Here is a 17,232-nt window from a genome sequence, read left to right on the forward strand (position 1 = left end):
GGGTCGTAGGGTAGCTCTATCTTCAACTTTTTGAGGAACCTCCATGCTGTTTTCCAGAGTGGCTGAACCAGCTTGCATTCCCACCAATGGTACAGGAGGGTTCCCCTTTCTCCACATCCTTGCCAACATCTGTCATTTCCTGACTGATTAATTTTAGCTCTTCTGACTGGTGTGAGAACCACTGCTTTCAAGTGCATACGAATCACTTTCAGGTGCAGAGGGTTCCTGTAAAAGGCAGGTCTACTTCAGTCTGTGTGGGATTGGAGTAGAATTTCTGCATTTCTAATAAGCTTTCAGGAGATACTAATGCTGCTGATCCACAGACCATACTTTATACAGCAAAAGATTAGAGCACAGGAAATTAACTATTAGAGCAGGACATTCATGAAATAAATACGATTTTGTGAAATAGTGAGAAAAAAAATTTTAGTACCAAAACACCATTTTGAAGCAAATTTTTAACTGTAATTTCAGTATCATCACACAGATATATGAGAAAAATTTCATGACCTTTGAAAATTATGAAAAAATGCTTAAAGTCATAGAATGAGAAATTCAAAATTACTTTTTTCAGGTTTTATATGTTTATTCAGAAAGTGATTCAACTATGGATGATGAATTTGTAACACTATGAAATCCAACAGTTTAAAATCCCTTTTCCCTGCAATTCTGTTTATTACATTTTTTTTTTGTAGTCCTGAAGAAATTCTCTTAAGTTCTTCATGCATTTGGGTATTTTGCATGATCTCTGATGTAATCAGGAATAAAGGTTTCAGTGAAGCTGTAACTATCATCATAACCCTCTTAAACCTAAAAACAACAGGGACTTTCTTTTCTGTGCAGGCAGCTATGAAGTTACCAAGTAGTGACTGTCCATCTGGAAGGAACTGGTTATCTTTTCCTTCATCAATTATTATGTCTAACTGAGCACCTGGGTAGGACCTTACAAGCTGGGTAGCATCATAAGTCTTCCATTTATTTTGACCTGTCCCTAAATATCTACTAAAGGATTTTTTGTCCCAAAGACAGAGCACTGGGTTGCAAATTGGAGCAAAGGCAGATACAGATTTATATTTTCCAGGATTCTTAGAGCACAAATCAAAGTTTCATGGCCTCTCATGGAGTGGCCAAAGATAGACATCTTTTGGGGGTCCAGTGGAAAACTGGCATTTATAAGTTGGGGAAGTGCCCTAGTTACATAAGAATACATTCTGTACTTGGGCTCCTGGGTAGCTCCATTGGCTAAGTGTCCAACTCTTGATTTCAACTCAGATGATCTCATAGGGGGTGGGCTCGAGCCCGGAGTCAGGCTCCATGGGGACTCTGCCTCACCATTCTCTCCCTCCGCCACTCTTTCTCTCTCTCCCTCTCTCTCAAATACATAAATAAATCTTTTTTTAAAAATGTAAGCCTTGTGGTAGTTTTTAAAAATCAGTGCCTGAAAAGTGCCTATAGAGTAAGAATTGGAACCACCGGACTTTTGAATAAGTAATTATTTGGAGGCCATTTTCACAAAAGAGTTCTAATATTACAATTTTAGAATTCAGTTTCAGCTCTCATATTTTTTTGTTTTCTAGGCTTGAAGTTAGCAGGCTCAACAGTTTTTACACTCCTACTCTGCAAGTGTTTATCCAGTTTTACGTAAATGACAAATCAATCCCTGAATTTCGTTAAGTGCTTTCTATTTTTTGGATAGTGAAGGTCTCATAATAGGGTGGAGAGAGAACATTTGGTTCCTTTTGTGACCTTCTCATACACATTTTAAAGCAATGGCTTCAGTTTAAGGAACTGCTGGCTTTTTTGCAAACATGTGAATGTGTGACTTCCAAATTCTGAGAAAATAAGCAAATAACCAAATAGAATGGCATTGTAGTGTGATAACTGAACCTTTTAGACTCAAGATTCTAGATTTTAGAGGAAGTGGCCAATATAAAAATGGCAAGAGATCTATTAGAAAATGATAAAGATTGTGATAAAACCATCTTTCAAAACAGGAATAATGGGGCACCTGGGTGGCTCAGTGGGTTAAGCCGCTACCTTCGGCTCAGGTCATGATCTTGGGGTCATAGGATCAAGTCCCGCATCGGGCTCTCTGCTCAGCAGGGGGCCTGCTTCCCTTCCTCTCTCTCTGCCTGCCTCTCTGCCTACTTGTGATCTCTCTCTGTCAAATAAATAAATAAAATCTTTAAAAACAAAACAAAACAAAACAAAAAACCAGGAATAAGACATTAGGCAGATTTTAGTAAAAATAAAATCAATAATATGTATATTTCTCCCTTGCAAAATTAGGATCATTCTCACCAGTCTGAAAGCTCATGATTGAGGGGAGGCTCTGGGTGATCAATACAAGTAAACAAGACCTGATGGGGTGACAGCCCATTTGGGCTCTCAGTAAAATGAGAAGGTTCTACTTGACACTTTTTCTTAGTCTATGGGGGCAGGAGGAAGGCACACAACAGTTTGAGAAGCTTACGAAAGCTATAGATCCTCTCTCCAGAAAAATTCGTAATTTGCATGTGATTCCATAGATTCCAGATGCCCTGACCAGGGCTGATGGACAGGGATGCTTAGAGCCCAAGTGAACACACACGTCACACAGTACTTGGCATAGAAGAAGTTCTATACGTTGGTGATGATGGTAATAAATAGTTTTGTTTCACAAGGTGAAGAAGCAGAAAAAAACCCACTTGTTTCATAAATGGGGTTTCACTCAAGCTAGTGATTAGAGAACATTCCTCCCAGATTCTGGCAACAGGCGGTCAGCCTCTACTGTCAACATTTGTTATTTTGAATGCTCCTTCTTTCCTGTTTTTAATCAATAATTTTTGGCAACTTGGGGTTAGATCCATTTAAGAACTACTGACTATTTATTAATTCCTTTGTACCAAGCTCTCTGATAAGCAATTAGTCTGCATTAGCTCCTTTAATCCACAGAAATCCTAGTAAGTAAGGTTTACTACTGAAGAAGTTGAGGCTTCCCGTAGTAACTAGTGATCCCACAGACCATTGTGTGCCAGGAGCAGCTCCGTTCCACAAAGTGAAAATTATATAGAGCACTATTCATTTTTTTAAAATAAACCAACCTTTGTTGGCCCAGGAATTACTGAAAAATTCTTCCCAGTTCTTTTTTTTTTTTAAGATTTTATTTATTTGTGTAAGATAGAGAAAGAGAGCACAAGCAGAGGGAGCAGCAGGCAGAGGGAGAAGCAGGCTCCCTGTTGAGCCAGGAGCCCAACGTGGGACTCGATCCCAGGACCCTGGGATCATGACCAAGCCAAAGGCAGACACTTAACTGACTGAGCCACCCATGCATCCCTTCTTCTGGGTTCTAACAGTTTGTTAATATTCATTTTCACTGTTTGTTGTTTTGGATTGTCATCATCTCCTGATTTTTGTCAATATTTTCATGTGAACTCTGGACAAGGTAAACTAGGAGCTGCTAGCTCTTGAATACGCCATTCTGACCAGAACTGTCATTTCCACCCAATATTGTCATTTGGTTTCCTTCCTAGCTTCGGCTTTCCTCAAGAACTTGCTCCCTGGAATATAAACTGAACCTGATTCTATGCTCTATACTTGCATACCTTGTTTTCCTTTTCATTCATCTTGGTTTCATGCTAAACATGAAATTAGCTAGAACATTCCACTTCAAAGTGTTCACTGCAAGGTTGTGAAGAAAAGAACACCATTTCTGTAAAGACTGTCATGCTCGACTTTACTCGGTAAATATTTGCAATTAATGTCAGTAGGTGATAGAAACTGCTCATCCTGTGATCATCTGCTTTCTCTTGACAGGCTTTTAGCCTCTGCCCTCTCCTCCCACCACTTAAAAGCTTTTCTGATGCATACTCGCGTTTTGGCCTCATATTATCATACTCTACACATTATCCTTGAGTGGCCTCATCCACTTTCAGATATTCATGACATGCAAAGTTCCATTTCCAGCCCAGACCTTTTTCCAAACTCTCGACTTGTTAAATCATTAACAACTTGGATCAACCATCCAGTTTTCTGTGGGCATCTCAAACTCCACATGTCCAAAACAAAGTTATTATCTTCAACAATCCTACCTCCTGAATCGTCCACTTCCCTCCCACCGTTCACCCATACAGAATTAACTTCTGATGTTTCTCACAATTATCACCTGCTTTAATTTATTCTTGTGAAACTGAGAATCACCTATATTCACTAATCCATGAATTGTTAATTGCTACTTTCTGCATATGCAAATAGGAAGAATAACATTCACTTACCCCAGGAGGGTGGGGGTTGGAGGTAGTTGCAATTGTTTGAATGCTCTTTCAAATATATTTTCGTGTGATTAAAATGATGGAATACCTTTGAATGAATTTAAGCATAAAAGGCAAACTATTCCATCCACTTAATTTTTTTCTTTTTGGCTTAGAAAATGTTAATATTTCTACTCAAGCCATCTGGGTCTTGGAAATATCATGTGCCTTTCATGACTATATGTGAAAACTATTTTTTGCATCTTTAAAAATTCCTGAAGGAACGCTCTTACTCAGTTTGTTTTCCTTTCTATTTTTCTGACAACAAATTACAATTAACTTACAATTCAAAAGACAAATTTGAAATATATTTAAGCAGTTCCAAGGAACATCACAGATACCAAATGATCAAATTAAAATATTAATAGCTATAGATAACTCAAGTGTCTCCTTGACTTACTGTCTTTTGTTTGGATGTAATTTTCTCTCATATTTAAGAAGTCCTTCAGCACCATCTGCTCCTATAATACTTTGCCATGCTTAAAAAATGTTATTCCCAGGCACGGCAGTTTTGAAATTATTCCATCAAAAAGTTTCTTAAAGAAAATAAATTGGAAAAAGAATTTCCATTCCTCCTAGCTTGTTTCTTAACAAACAGCAGACAAAGAGGATGTTTGTTACCCAAGAAACACAGTACTACACGAATATTTTGTTATAATCAGACATTTCCCTTCTGATTTTCCCTCTGACCCTACGGCTAACTAGTACCTGAGGGAACAATATTTTATGGGCAGTATGTACGATCTGTGCAATAATATGCCTTTTGGAGATGCAGGTCTCATTTTTTAATTGGAACTATAAAACGGGGTGAATTTTCATCTAGTCTTGTCCATTTTATGGATAAACACTGAACAAATGACTAGACTGCCAAAATAAACTCCCCAAGGGAAGCTGATAGACTAGAGCAGTAACACCAGTAAAAGACATCCAACAAAGGAAGTAGATTCTTCCTCTATGAAACGGAAGCATACTCTTAGAGAAAAATCAGACTTTTTCGAGGCACCTAGGTGGTCCAGTCAGTTAAGCAACTGACTCTTGACTCTGGCTCAGGTCATGGTTTCTGGGTCATGGGACGGGTCACTAGGGAGTCGGCTTGAGATTCTCTCTCTCCCTCTGCCTCCCACCCCCCACCCCAGGACCCCTTGGGCCCTCTCTCTCTCTCTCTCTCTGAAAGAAAAATATTAATCTTTTTTAAAAAAAATAAAACGTTTCCAATTCTTGACAGTGGTAGTAGAGAATTAGGCAGCTGACTTTTTCAATGTGTACAACTCCGAGTCAGTGATATTGACTTAGAAATATAAATAAGTGGCATTAGGATAGTGATATTGACATTGTTGTAGACAGAGTAAGAATAGGCCAGTTTTCTTCCTAAGGAAGACTAAGTATGGATGTTAAATTGTTTACAGATCTATTCATCCTTACAGTCACTATTAAATATACATCAAACTCCTGCTAGGTCTAGATTCTATATTAGTTTTTGGAACAAATCAATGATTTTCTTTAAATTAAAATAAAATGTATTCATCATCTTGTAGATGTAATTTGAACCTCCATCCTCTGGTATTTTCTACCTGAATCCATTTTCCACACGTGAGCCAGAATTTACTTTTTTTTTCAAAGATTTATTTATTTGACAGAGAGAGAGAGAGAGAGAGAGAGAGAGAGATCACAAGTACGCAGAGAGGCAGGGAGAGGGGGAAGCAGGCTCCCTGCTGAGCAGAGAGCCCAATGCAGGGCTTGATCCCAGGACCCTGAGATCATGACCTGAGCCGAAGGCAGAGGCTTAACCCACTGAGCCACCCAGGCACCCCTAGAATTCACTTTGTAAAGTTAAAATTAAGTTGCATGATAAAGTTCAAACTCCTTAATAATGGTTTACAAAGACCTTTACCGTTTGCCTCTTAGCTTACCTCGCCTCCCTTGCTGATAATGAATTAGTAACCATTCACCAACAGGCCTTTGCATGCTGTTTCCCTGGCCAAATGCTCTTCCTCCCCCACCTTGTCTGACTCTTTCCCCATGACCTTTAGTTTCTAGCCTAAACATCTCTTTGGCTAAACTTCAAGGACTAAAGCGTGGGCAGGTGAGCCTCTTAGGCAGTCAAATGCTCTCTGCTCCTGAGCTACAGGCAAAGGTGAACTTCTCACACACCACACACCACTCCGGGCCTCACACTGTATCACAGCAAGTGATTTCCTTGTCTCACTCCTGCTAGACTGTATACCCCTCAAGAACAGGCACTACACTTGGTTTGCTCTGCAAACCTCATGATGTGAAATACAGCCTAAGCACATCCTAGGATAGTAATTTGCTAAAGGAGTAAGTCGAAAGTTGAACTATGCTTTCTTCCCATTCATCTTGGTAAGGTCATTTTACAATGACAAGCGTGTGAGATAAGAAAAATTATCCTTAGCCTCACTACTTGACTGCATGAATTCAGACATCTGATGGTAAATGCACATAGTTAAAGCATCTTCTCTTTTCCCCACCTCATACATTTTAGTTATTTATATTATTTTAGCTATTTAGTTCAGGAAAATATTCATCCTAAAATCAATAATGTCCGATCTTTCATACTGAGAATATTAAGTGGCTTCTTCTTGCTTTATGTTTTATGATGGATCAAAATACAAGGCATCTCCAAAATCAACTTAAATCTTTTTTTTTTTTTTAAGCAAGGTATAAAGTAAAATGAACTGCTCTAGAGAAACAGTAGAGAGATGAGAACTCCATCTGGATAAATTGTTTGGGTCCACACAGTGTAACATAAAAAATACTGAACTTTTTTTTTTAAAGATTCTATTTATTTATTTGACAGACAGAGATAATAAGTAGGCAGAGAGACAGGAAGAGAGAGAGGAGGAAGCAGGCTCCATGCTGAGCAGAGAGCCCGATTCTGAACTGGATCCCAGACCCTGGAATCATGACCTGAGCCGAAGGCAGAGGCTTTAACCCAATGAGCCACCCAGGTGCCTTAAAAATACTGACATTCTGAAAAAGTTTTATGTCATTGGTATTTTCTCTTTAAATTTATTGATATGGATACGGCATCCCCGTTTTACAGCATCATTTTAAGCGATATCTATAGATCCCAAGATCAAATCTGAAAACTAAATAAACATACATCTACATATATTTCACTGGGAGGAATTAGATCAAACATTAATGAAAGTTACCTATGGCTGCATTTTATTTCCATTTTCACTCCTCTCTATTTTCCTAAAGTTTGACCAAAAGGTCAAAAGAAAACCAACAAACATTTAACACACAGGAATGAACAGAAAAGATAGTAACATTGTTCAGGAGAGAAATTAGTAAATATGGGTGTTCTGTAAGTTTCATACTATCTTTAAAATTCTACAATTTTATGACTTCTCAATTATATTATGCAAAAATCTGTAAGATTTCAGTCTGTACTAGACACAGCGGGAATTCAGATAGAAATGTCTGTTAAATGTTCTTTCGCAATAGAAATAATTAATGAAATAGTTTACATATGACCTTGGTGATAATTAAAGGTGAATGCCTTGCACCTAGTAGTCACTCCTTACGTGTTAAAAGAATAAATCTATTGATTGGTCAATGAATGGTAAATGACCTTAGTGTTAAAATTGTGTCTCTGCTGCCCTCCAGTGGCTCATGTGCTTAAAAACAAGCGCCTTCCATTCCCAGACCCTTATTTGAGAGGAGTATGAGTGCTCAGATTTGGGGGCTTGGTATTCCTTTTGGGCAGAATTTTGTATTCAACCTCTGTGATAGAACCTTGGTATGTCAAGGCCAAATGCATTATCTGTGTCCTTCCACCTGCAAAAAGTCAAACTGAAGCAATTGCAACAGATGGTGTCAATAAACAATATGTTTATATTCACATCTCATAGGGATTATTTCATTTGTGTCACCACAAACTTCTAGTAAGAAATTGTGGTGAGGGGTATCTAGGGGGCTCAGTCAGTTAAGTGTCTGACTTTGGCTCAGGTGATGATCTCAGGGTCCTTGGATTAAGCCCCAGCTCCGTACTCAGCAGGGAGTCTGTTTGTCCCTCTCCCTCCTATTCTGCCTCTCCCCTGGCTCTTACTCTCTTTCTCTCTCTCGAATACATAAATAAACCCTTAAAAGAAAAAAGGAACTGTGGTGATAGTAATAATAATAATTGCGACTCCTTTATTAGAAATAGCTCTGGCCCCTTGTTAAGGGCTGATGGTGTTGTCATGGGCCGTTAAACATGAAAGTTCCCATCAATGGTACATCTTAATGAGCCCGGAATTCTAAACTTACAGATCATCTAAGTGTAGTACTAGAGAAAAATGTTAACTCAGCAGCAAATACCATCAGCAAATATCAGTGCTGCCACTGGCGAACACTAGGACTATATTTTGGTATTGCTCTCGTCTGTGAGAGTTATTTATACCCTGAGTTCATCTGGTCGTTACAGTGGCTGGAGGAAACCTATTTTCCAGAACCTCTTTTTTTTTTTTTTTTACATTGGCTATGATCTATTCTGAGATATCCTGTACTTCAGGCCTCATCCTGCCATTTTAGACAATCATCTCCAAATGAGTTATCTTCTCCATGACTTTTTAAAATGATTATTTATTTTAGAGAGAGACGGAACAAGAGAGTGTGAGTGGGGTGTGGCAGAGGTAGAGAGAGAATCCCAAGCAGAATCCCCACTGAGCCAGAGCCCAACATGGGGCTCAATTCCAGGACCCTGAGACCACGACCTGAGCCAAAGTTAAGAGTCAGACACTTGGCTGACTGAGCCACCCAGGCACCCCTATGTGACTTTTTAATGCTTATTTTCCCCTGTTATTGTAGTTGTTCTGGAATTCCTTCTAGTGTAGAGCAAGGAGTCTCTTGATTCCTTGCTCATCGGCCGCCACCACACCTCCATGTGAGCTGATTACTTCTATCTTTCTCATCTGCAGTCTTTCTGAATTATACTCCTATTTTATTTATTTTATTTGTCTCTTCCTTTCTTACTCAAGCAATTTTTTCCTTTTTGGTGGTATGGAAGTATAAGGTATTAGCCTTCATAAACAAGTATTTGTGTTTTCCTTATCCTTTATTCCTTATCCTTATTTTTTCCTTATTCCTTATGAGAATTTTGTGTATTGCGTTGATGTTTTCATAAGCTCCTGGGTTTATTTAGCAAATGTATCGTTTTGTGTTTCTTTACTTCACAATAATTTTGTGACTTGTTTTCAATTAAAATACTGGGAATATTACAAAAAACATCTATAATAATTCTCTCACAAAAGCCTTATTTTATAATACTGAAGCATTTTTAAAAATAAGCTAAAAGTCCAATAAGAGATGTATGATACAAACTCAATAATCACAAAACGTAAATAATATTAAGAATTAAAATTGTTTGTATTTTTAAGGAATTAATATTGTTTCGTTAAAATATTCATTTGGCTTGTTGTAAGTCCATAAAATACCAAATAAAAGTTAAAAATTATACAACATTGTGGCAGTTAAAAAATAAAAACAGGGGTGCCTGGGTGGCTCAGTGGGTTAAGCCTCTGCCTTCGGCTCAAGTCATGATCCTAATTAGGGTCCTCGGATTGAGTCCCGCATCCGGCTCTCTGCTCAGCAGAGCGCCTGCTTCCTCCTCTCTCTCTCTCTCTCTGCCTGCCTCTCTGCCTACTTGTGATCTGTCAAATAAATAAATAAAATCTTAAAAAAAAATAAAATAAAAATAAGAGCAAAGTAATAATTATTAAAAAATACTTTCCCCATTTTTTTTTAACTTTTTATTTTTTATATACATATATTTTTATCCTCAGGGGTACAGGTCTGTGAATCACCAGGTTTACACACTTCACAGCACTCACCAAAGCACATACCCTCCCCAATGTCCATAATCCCACCCCCTTCTCCCAAACCCCCTCCCCCCAGCAACCCTCAGTTTGTTTTGTGAGATTAAGAGTCACTTATGTTTAGTCTCCCTCCCAATCCCATTTTGTTTCATTTTTTCTTCTTCTACCCACTTAAGCCTCCATGTTGCATCACCACTTCCTCATATCAGGGAGATCATATGATAGTTGTCTTTCTCTGCTTGACTTATTTCGCTAAGCATGATACGCTCTAGTTCCATCCATGTTGTCGCAAATGGCAAGATTTCATTTCTTTTGATGGCTGCATAGTATTCCATTGTGTATATATACCACATCTTCTTGATCCATTCATCTGTGGATGGACATCTAGGTTCTTTCCATAGTTTGGCTATTGTGGACATTGCTGCTATAAACATTCGGGTGCATGTGCCCCTTTGGATCACTACATTTGTATCTTTAGGGTAAATACCCAATAGTGCAATTGCTGGGTCATAGGGCAGTTCTATTTTCAACATTCTGAGGAACCTCCACGCTGTTTTCCAGAGTGGCTGCACCAGCTTGCATTCCCACCAACAGTGTAGGAGGGTTCCCTTTTCTCCACATCCTCGCCAGCATCTGTCATTTCCTGACTTGTTGATTTTAGCCATTCTGACTGGTGTGAGGTGATATCTCATTGTGGTTTTGATTTGTATTTCCCTGATGCCGAGTGATATGGAGCACTTTTTCATGTGTCTGTTGGCCATGTGGATGTCTTCTTTGCAGAAATGTCTGTTCATGTCCTCTGCCCATTTCTGCTTCCTACTTTCCCCATTTTTAGAAATGAAGGTACATGCATGTATTGCGTGATTATGTGTTGTGTATACGCAAACGTAATGACTGAAGGAATATACTCTAAGCTACCCACAGTGACTTTATCTGTGTCACAGTTGTCGTTATCTGACTCTGAAACCAAGATCTATCCCAACTCTCATTATTGCTTCAGGAGGCTTTTAACCTACTCCAGTTGCGCCTCTAAGTTTTAGCACATATTTCATATAATTTCCTACATATTTTTAAAAATTATATTGTAATGCAATAAAACCAAACACATTATAATACCATCTCTATTCCATCTGTTCCAATCCATTACTAGCAGAATATATCGAGATTAGAACATTAAGATAATTTCATTGACCAGTGGGCATTATTGAGTAAGGGGGAAACCCATAAGTGGAAACACACTGCACTTGAAAAGCAAAGACATCAAGCTTGGTTTGCAAGTGTAAAATAATAAATTAAGAAGACATTTTTCCTTAAGGACTTACACACAAAACTAAAGGAAAGGACTGGACTCTGGTATGCTTTTCATTCTTGTTGTAAAAAAGGTGAACCAAGAACACAATGAGAATTTGTTTTAAAACACCAATATGTCGTCCTTAGTTATGGCAGCCCTAGGAATCAAATACAGTTTTCTTAAGGAATTATCTATTTTCTCAAGGCTTTAAAATTTTATTTGTATCGACATCTATAAAGCAGTCCCTTGTGATTTTTAAATGCTTTCTGCTTCAATTTGTTTCTACTCAATTTCTCATTGTGTATTTTTAAACTTTTTTCTTGATTAAATTAGTAGAATTTTGTCTATTTTATCTTGCTACAAAATGGGGATTTTATTTATGAATTAGATCTACTGTTTTCTCTTCTAAACCTCAACAATTCCTGATTTTATTTTTACTACTTCCTTGCTTATTTCTTTCTTTGGTTTGCATTATTTATCTTTATTATTCTGTTTGTCTCCCCCGCCCTTGTATTTTGATCTGGAAATCTGATTCATTTATTTTCATTCTTTCATTTTTATTCATAAAAATTTAAGTCTATGAAGTTGCCTCTGATCAGAACTTTAAATATATCCAACAGATTCTGATACATAGTGTTTTCATTATCATGAGTTTTCAAAAATTCTGTAATTTCAGTTTGTATCCCCTCACCATCTATTAGACAAGAGTTGAACGGAACGCTTTCAAATTTTCAGTTGGACTTCTGTTTGTAATGTTTATTTTTTGGCTTTGTGATAGATAATGCAGAATATTTCTACTTTATGATCCTCGCTGCTATTTTCCTCATGACATGATCTATGGTCAAGTTTTGTAATTGCCACATGCACTTAAGGAGGCTTAAACCAGAGTTTAAAGCTTTATATATCCTTGAGATCTTTTTTCTCTTTTAGATTTTATTTATTTATTTGTCAGAGAGAGTGCACAAGCAGGGTGAGGAACAGGCAGAGGAAGAAGCAGACTCCAAGCTGAACAAGGAGCCTGATGAGGGACTTGATCCCAGAACCCTAGGATCATGACCTGAGCTGAAAGCAGACGCTTAACCAAGTGAGCAACCCAGATGTCCCTTCCTTGAGATCTTATTATCAGTTTGGTGTTTGTTATCTCAAGTCTATCATATCATTTTATAATTACAATATACATTTGTTGAGTTCTTTTTCTATATATTGTATTTTTTCTTCACCCTTTTACCTTTTAAAATCTCTTTTGCTATTTAGAAAGTTCTAGTGTTATCCTTCTTACTCCTTTTAAATGCCTTTAGTCCTCTCTTTCTTCTTTAACCTTTTACTCAGTATTTTATTAGTTTTTCTGATATCCATTTACTCTCCCCTATTCCCTATATTAAAAGAAGAACAAAATTATTCTACCTTCCTCTTTGGCTGTCCCTTCTCCTCTCATATTTTAGTTGCATTGTTTATACTCATCAAAGAATAACTTCTAATATATAGCATACAACATATTCTTCTAACATCCTTGTCCACGTTTTTGTTTTGGTCTTACTTAGATCTACAACCGAATATATTAAATGTGTGCCATTAGCCTTTTTTTGGTTGAAGTTTCAGCAGTCATATCTTTGGTTAGAAGAAGCTCTTGCTCTAGTAGATTTCTTAAGAAAGGCTGTTGAGTATAGAATGTCCTGCTCTCTAGCATATTAGCACTAATAGATGAAAGACAACTTGCCTTTACATAATTCTTGGTTCACACCTCCTTTCTTGGAGCTGTTTGAAAAAGCTGCCAACTGATGCCTTGCTTTATTTATGTTTCTCTAAGAAATTTGACGCTGGTTTAATAATCTTGTTCTCATAACTTATTTGATTTTTTTTAAACTGGTGGCCTTGAGAATCTTTTTCCTCATTTTTAAACTATACTACTTTAAGACTCATAAGTTTAATAGGGTATATCACCATATTTATCATGGTGGGTCAATTTTTCCTTCTATCTGGTGGGCCCTTTCCGTATGTAAATATAGGTCTGGTTTGTTTCCAGAAAGTCTATCAGATTATACTTTTAACTATTAGTTCTGTTGTATTGTTTAATTTTTCCTCCTTCTGAAACTGCAATTATACTTAAGCTAGTTCTTCTGTGATTGAATACCATCTTAGTCCCTTTCCTTTGGCATTTAAATAAAAATCTCTATTTTTCATTTCCATTGTTGTTTTCTTACTGTCATTCATTGCACTTTATTAAATGTTCACTCATATCTTTTCTTCCTTGGGTTCTTCATAATTTAGTCTTTATTTTTTATATTATTCCCCTGCTCCAGTTATCAATTCTCATTTTATTTCTTCCTATTTTTGGCTCTTGGATTTTTGATCCAATCTGTACTGTTCTGTTTTGCTTTAATTCCCAAATGCTGGTTTCAGCATATCTAATTCCACTTGGAATATTGTGTTATAGTCTCCTTCTGCTTTGCTTTTCTTTTGTTTGAGGAACAGTTCCTCAAGGGCCAGGTGCCCCTTATGAGATTCTTAATTCAAAAACACCTTCTTCTGTCAATATAACAAAGTGTAATTTCTTTAGAGATGGTGCTTGTTTTTCTGTAGGGAGTAAAGAAAAATGTGTGCTTTTTGACATTTTTATTTCCTTTTGTCTTCCAGGATCTTAAATTTCCCTCTTTTGCTTGTTTTTTTCATTCACTGTGAATTTTCCAAGACAAGTCTCTCTCATCTTTTTAAGCCTTATCTCCCCCTCAAGATTTACTCTTTTCCAATTGCTTCTTTATGTCCTCTGTACATTTTTAAGCCCATTTAACAAGGTCACTACTCCTCTTCAGTATTTTTACACTTAGGGTTGATTTTCTTTCCCTCAAAGTGATTTTTAGATCTATCTTGGGTCACTGACAGTTCCCTTTCTCTCTCATGCAGTTTTAAATGGGCTGCTATTGCTCTCAAATTACTTCTGTCAGGAGTATGAGTTCACTGGTCTTTTGTTTGTATTTTTCTAATTTTACACATAATTTAAACTTTGGACCTCTACTACAAAAGTTTTGCATAGTTTTATTTGTCCTTATTATTCTGATTTTTTTTTTTTAAAGAGGCTATGTTGGGAGGTTGGAATTTACACCACTGCCTTTGCTTTGGGCTCTCCAGATGCCACCAATTTTAAGTGGTGGATTTTAATATATTTAAAATTTAATATATTTATATTTTTAATATACTGTCATCAACTTGATTAAAAGTAACTTTGAAAATAATTTTTTTTGTTTTTTGTTTTTTTTAAAGCAAAAACATCCCACAGAGCTGCACGAGATGCTTTTCAGCAAAAGACATGTTGAAGTTCAGGCTTCTGCTCAAAGAGCAATTTCTTTTGCGACACCAGAATCACTACCAAGCGTCTCTGAGATATCAAGGGGACATGGGACAGTTGCATAGACATCCCAAGTGGGCAAATACTGTTGAAGTTTCTCAACATGAAAGATGGATTAATATAATTATAGCAATTTTGATTTTGTGCCTCAATAGTGTTATAGAATGGTTATTGAAAGGATAGTGTGTAACTGCTAAGATGAAGCATTAGTTGAACATGGGTTTGCTGTAAAAACCCATATTATCTGGACTCCTCTTTTTTTTTTTTTTTTTGACAGGATGGATAGAGTTGGGGATTACTGTAGATACAATCCAGAAGTGTGAATATATTTGACAAATCTTTTATGAAATCCTTTTGGACAAATTAGGAAAATGTAGGCTGTATATTTCTTCTTTGTTTTCTATAGGCTATTGGACTTATCTCTGTGACAGATACTCCTTCATATAAAAGAGGTCCATCAACACATTCTTTTTCACTACCATTGTCCTAAACAATTTTTCCTTATTTGTTTCTTGTTTATCTTTACCTGAACTTCTGACCTGATTCATTTTCCTATTTATGACTTCAACTTGACCCTTGGAATTCATTACAATTTGCTTATTGACAGCTATATTTGGCTAGAATTCATATTCATATTCTTTTTTGAATGAAATTTTTTTGTAGTTATTGTATATGTACCAAGAAAGCTATAACTTAGGGTTTGGTTGTGTTTTTTGCTTTTGGTTCTTTTTTTTTTTTTTTCCTTTTTTGGTTTTGTACTTTTTGGGGAATGATTTTGATAGAATCCTGTAATTGGATAATTTCTATGAAAGGGGAGGCTATAAATTCAAGATGATAGAGCTACAATGTAAAACAAAGGGAAAAGAGAATATTAGAGTCCATATTTCAGATTTTGAAAACCATTTTAATGGTATCAGACGTAAGTTAAACTAAGTGAATGTCACAAGATTTCTTCTTATACATTCCTCTTTTTTCTTAAATATGTTACAATGTTTGATTTTGATAATTATTGACTTTCCTATGTTCTCAAATTTTTTGTTGTTCGAGGGAACACTCCCAACATGATCAGCAGATGGCACTGCTAACTTGAAGAATGAATTTCTAGATGCATTTAAAACTGGAGACATGACTTCTTAAAACTATTAACAGACACTATTTTTTCGTCACATATGTGTCTTGCAGAATAATGCGAAATAAAGTTAAGCAGATGGAAGAAATTTAATATCATCCATATACAGTTAAAGTCACTATGAACAATTCAGTGCATAGCCATGTTTTATATTCATATATTTTAATAAAAATGGAATATATCCTACAAGAGTTTAGTAAGCAGGTTTTTTAAATGAGTCATATATTATAAACAAATTACCATGTCATATTTCAACAACAAAATTTTTTGTGGCTGTAACTGTATCATGATTTAGTTAACCAATAACACATCTGAAATTTGGGTTATTTCCAATTTCTTATTCTCATAAATAACACTGTCATGGACATCCTAGTGCCTAATTCCTTACTTACAAGGTCACATAACTTAACTGCCTCCACAGGACAAATTCCTAGAAGGAGAACTTCTGTTTTAAAAATAACTATATTTTTAAAGTATTATTTTTAAATTGGCCCCAAGAAAGGAAATACTAATTTATTATTTTTAAATTGGTCCCAAGAAAGGAAATACTAATTTACACTCTTTTCTCCCTTTGGTTTATATACACTGTATGTTAAAATATCATTTGCTTCAAAATAAGTACAAAGCATAACTTTTTTTTTTAAGATTTTATTTATTTATTTATTTGACAGATAGAGATCACAAGTAGGCAGACAGGCAGGCAGAGAGAGAGGAGGAAGCAGGCTCCCCGCCGAGCAGAGAGCCTGATGCGGGGCTCGATCCCAGAACCTTGAGATCATGACCTGAGCAGAAGGCAGAGGCTTAACCCACTGAGCCACCCAGGTGCCCCACAAAGCATAGCTTTTAAAAAGTTCTGTCTTTGATTAAATATTTTCAAACATTTTATAGGCTTATGACCTACTTGTTTTTTGTGAATTTCATCGAATTTATGTCTTTTTTACTCTTTTTGAAAAACAGAATAATTCATGATTTCTCTACTTATTTTATAAGCACTCTTGACATATTAAGGTTATGACTGCCATTAAGTTTATCCTAAATAGGGCACTTGGGTAGCTCAGTCATTAAGCATCTACCTTCAGCTCAGGTCATGATCCCAGGGTCCTGGGATTGAGCCCCATATCGAGCCCCAAATCAGGCTCCCTGCTCTGTGGGAAGCCTGCTTCTCCCTCTCCCACTCCCTCTGTTTGTATTCCCTTGCTCACTGTCCTGCTCTCTCTCTCTCTCTCTAATAAATAAATAAATAAATAGATAAATAAACAAAATATTTTTTAAAAAGATCATCCTAAATATCCCAGTGCCATTAACCCAAGAATAATGTAGAAGAACATTCTTTTACTTTAGAAATAATATATATCTCA

General features: G+C 36.5%; 1 pseudogene across 1 annotated transcript; it reads right to left on the bottom strand.

The window, feature by feature from the left end:
* Window positions 1-720: 720 nt before the first annotated feature.
* LOC309847230 (S-formylglutathione hydrolase pseudogene) lies at window positions 721-1,282 on the bottom strand (annotated as a pseudogene). Its single transcript has one exon. The product of its transcript is annotated as an S-formylglutathione hydrolase pseudogene (transcript).
* Window positions 1,283-17,232: the final 15,950 nt, after the last annotated feature.

This window comes from Mustela nivalis, assembly GCF_964662115.1.
Source record: "Mustela nivalis genome assembly, chromosome: 13".
NCBI lineage: Eukaryota > Metazoa > Chordata > Mammalia > Carnivora > Mustelidae > Mustela > Mustela nivalis.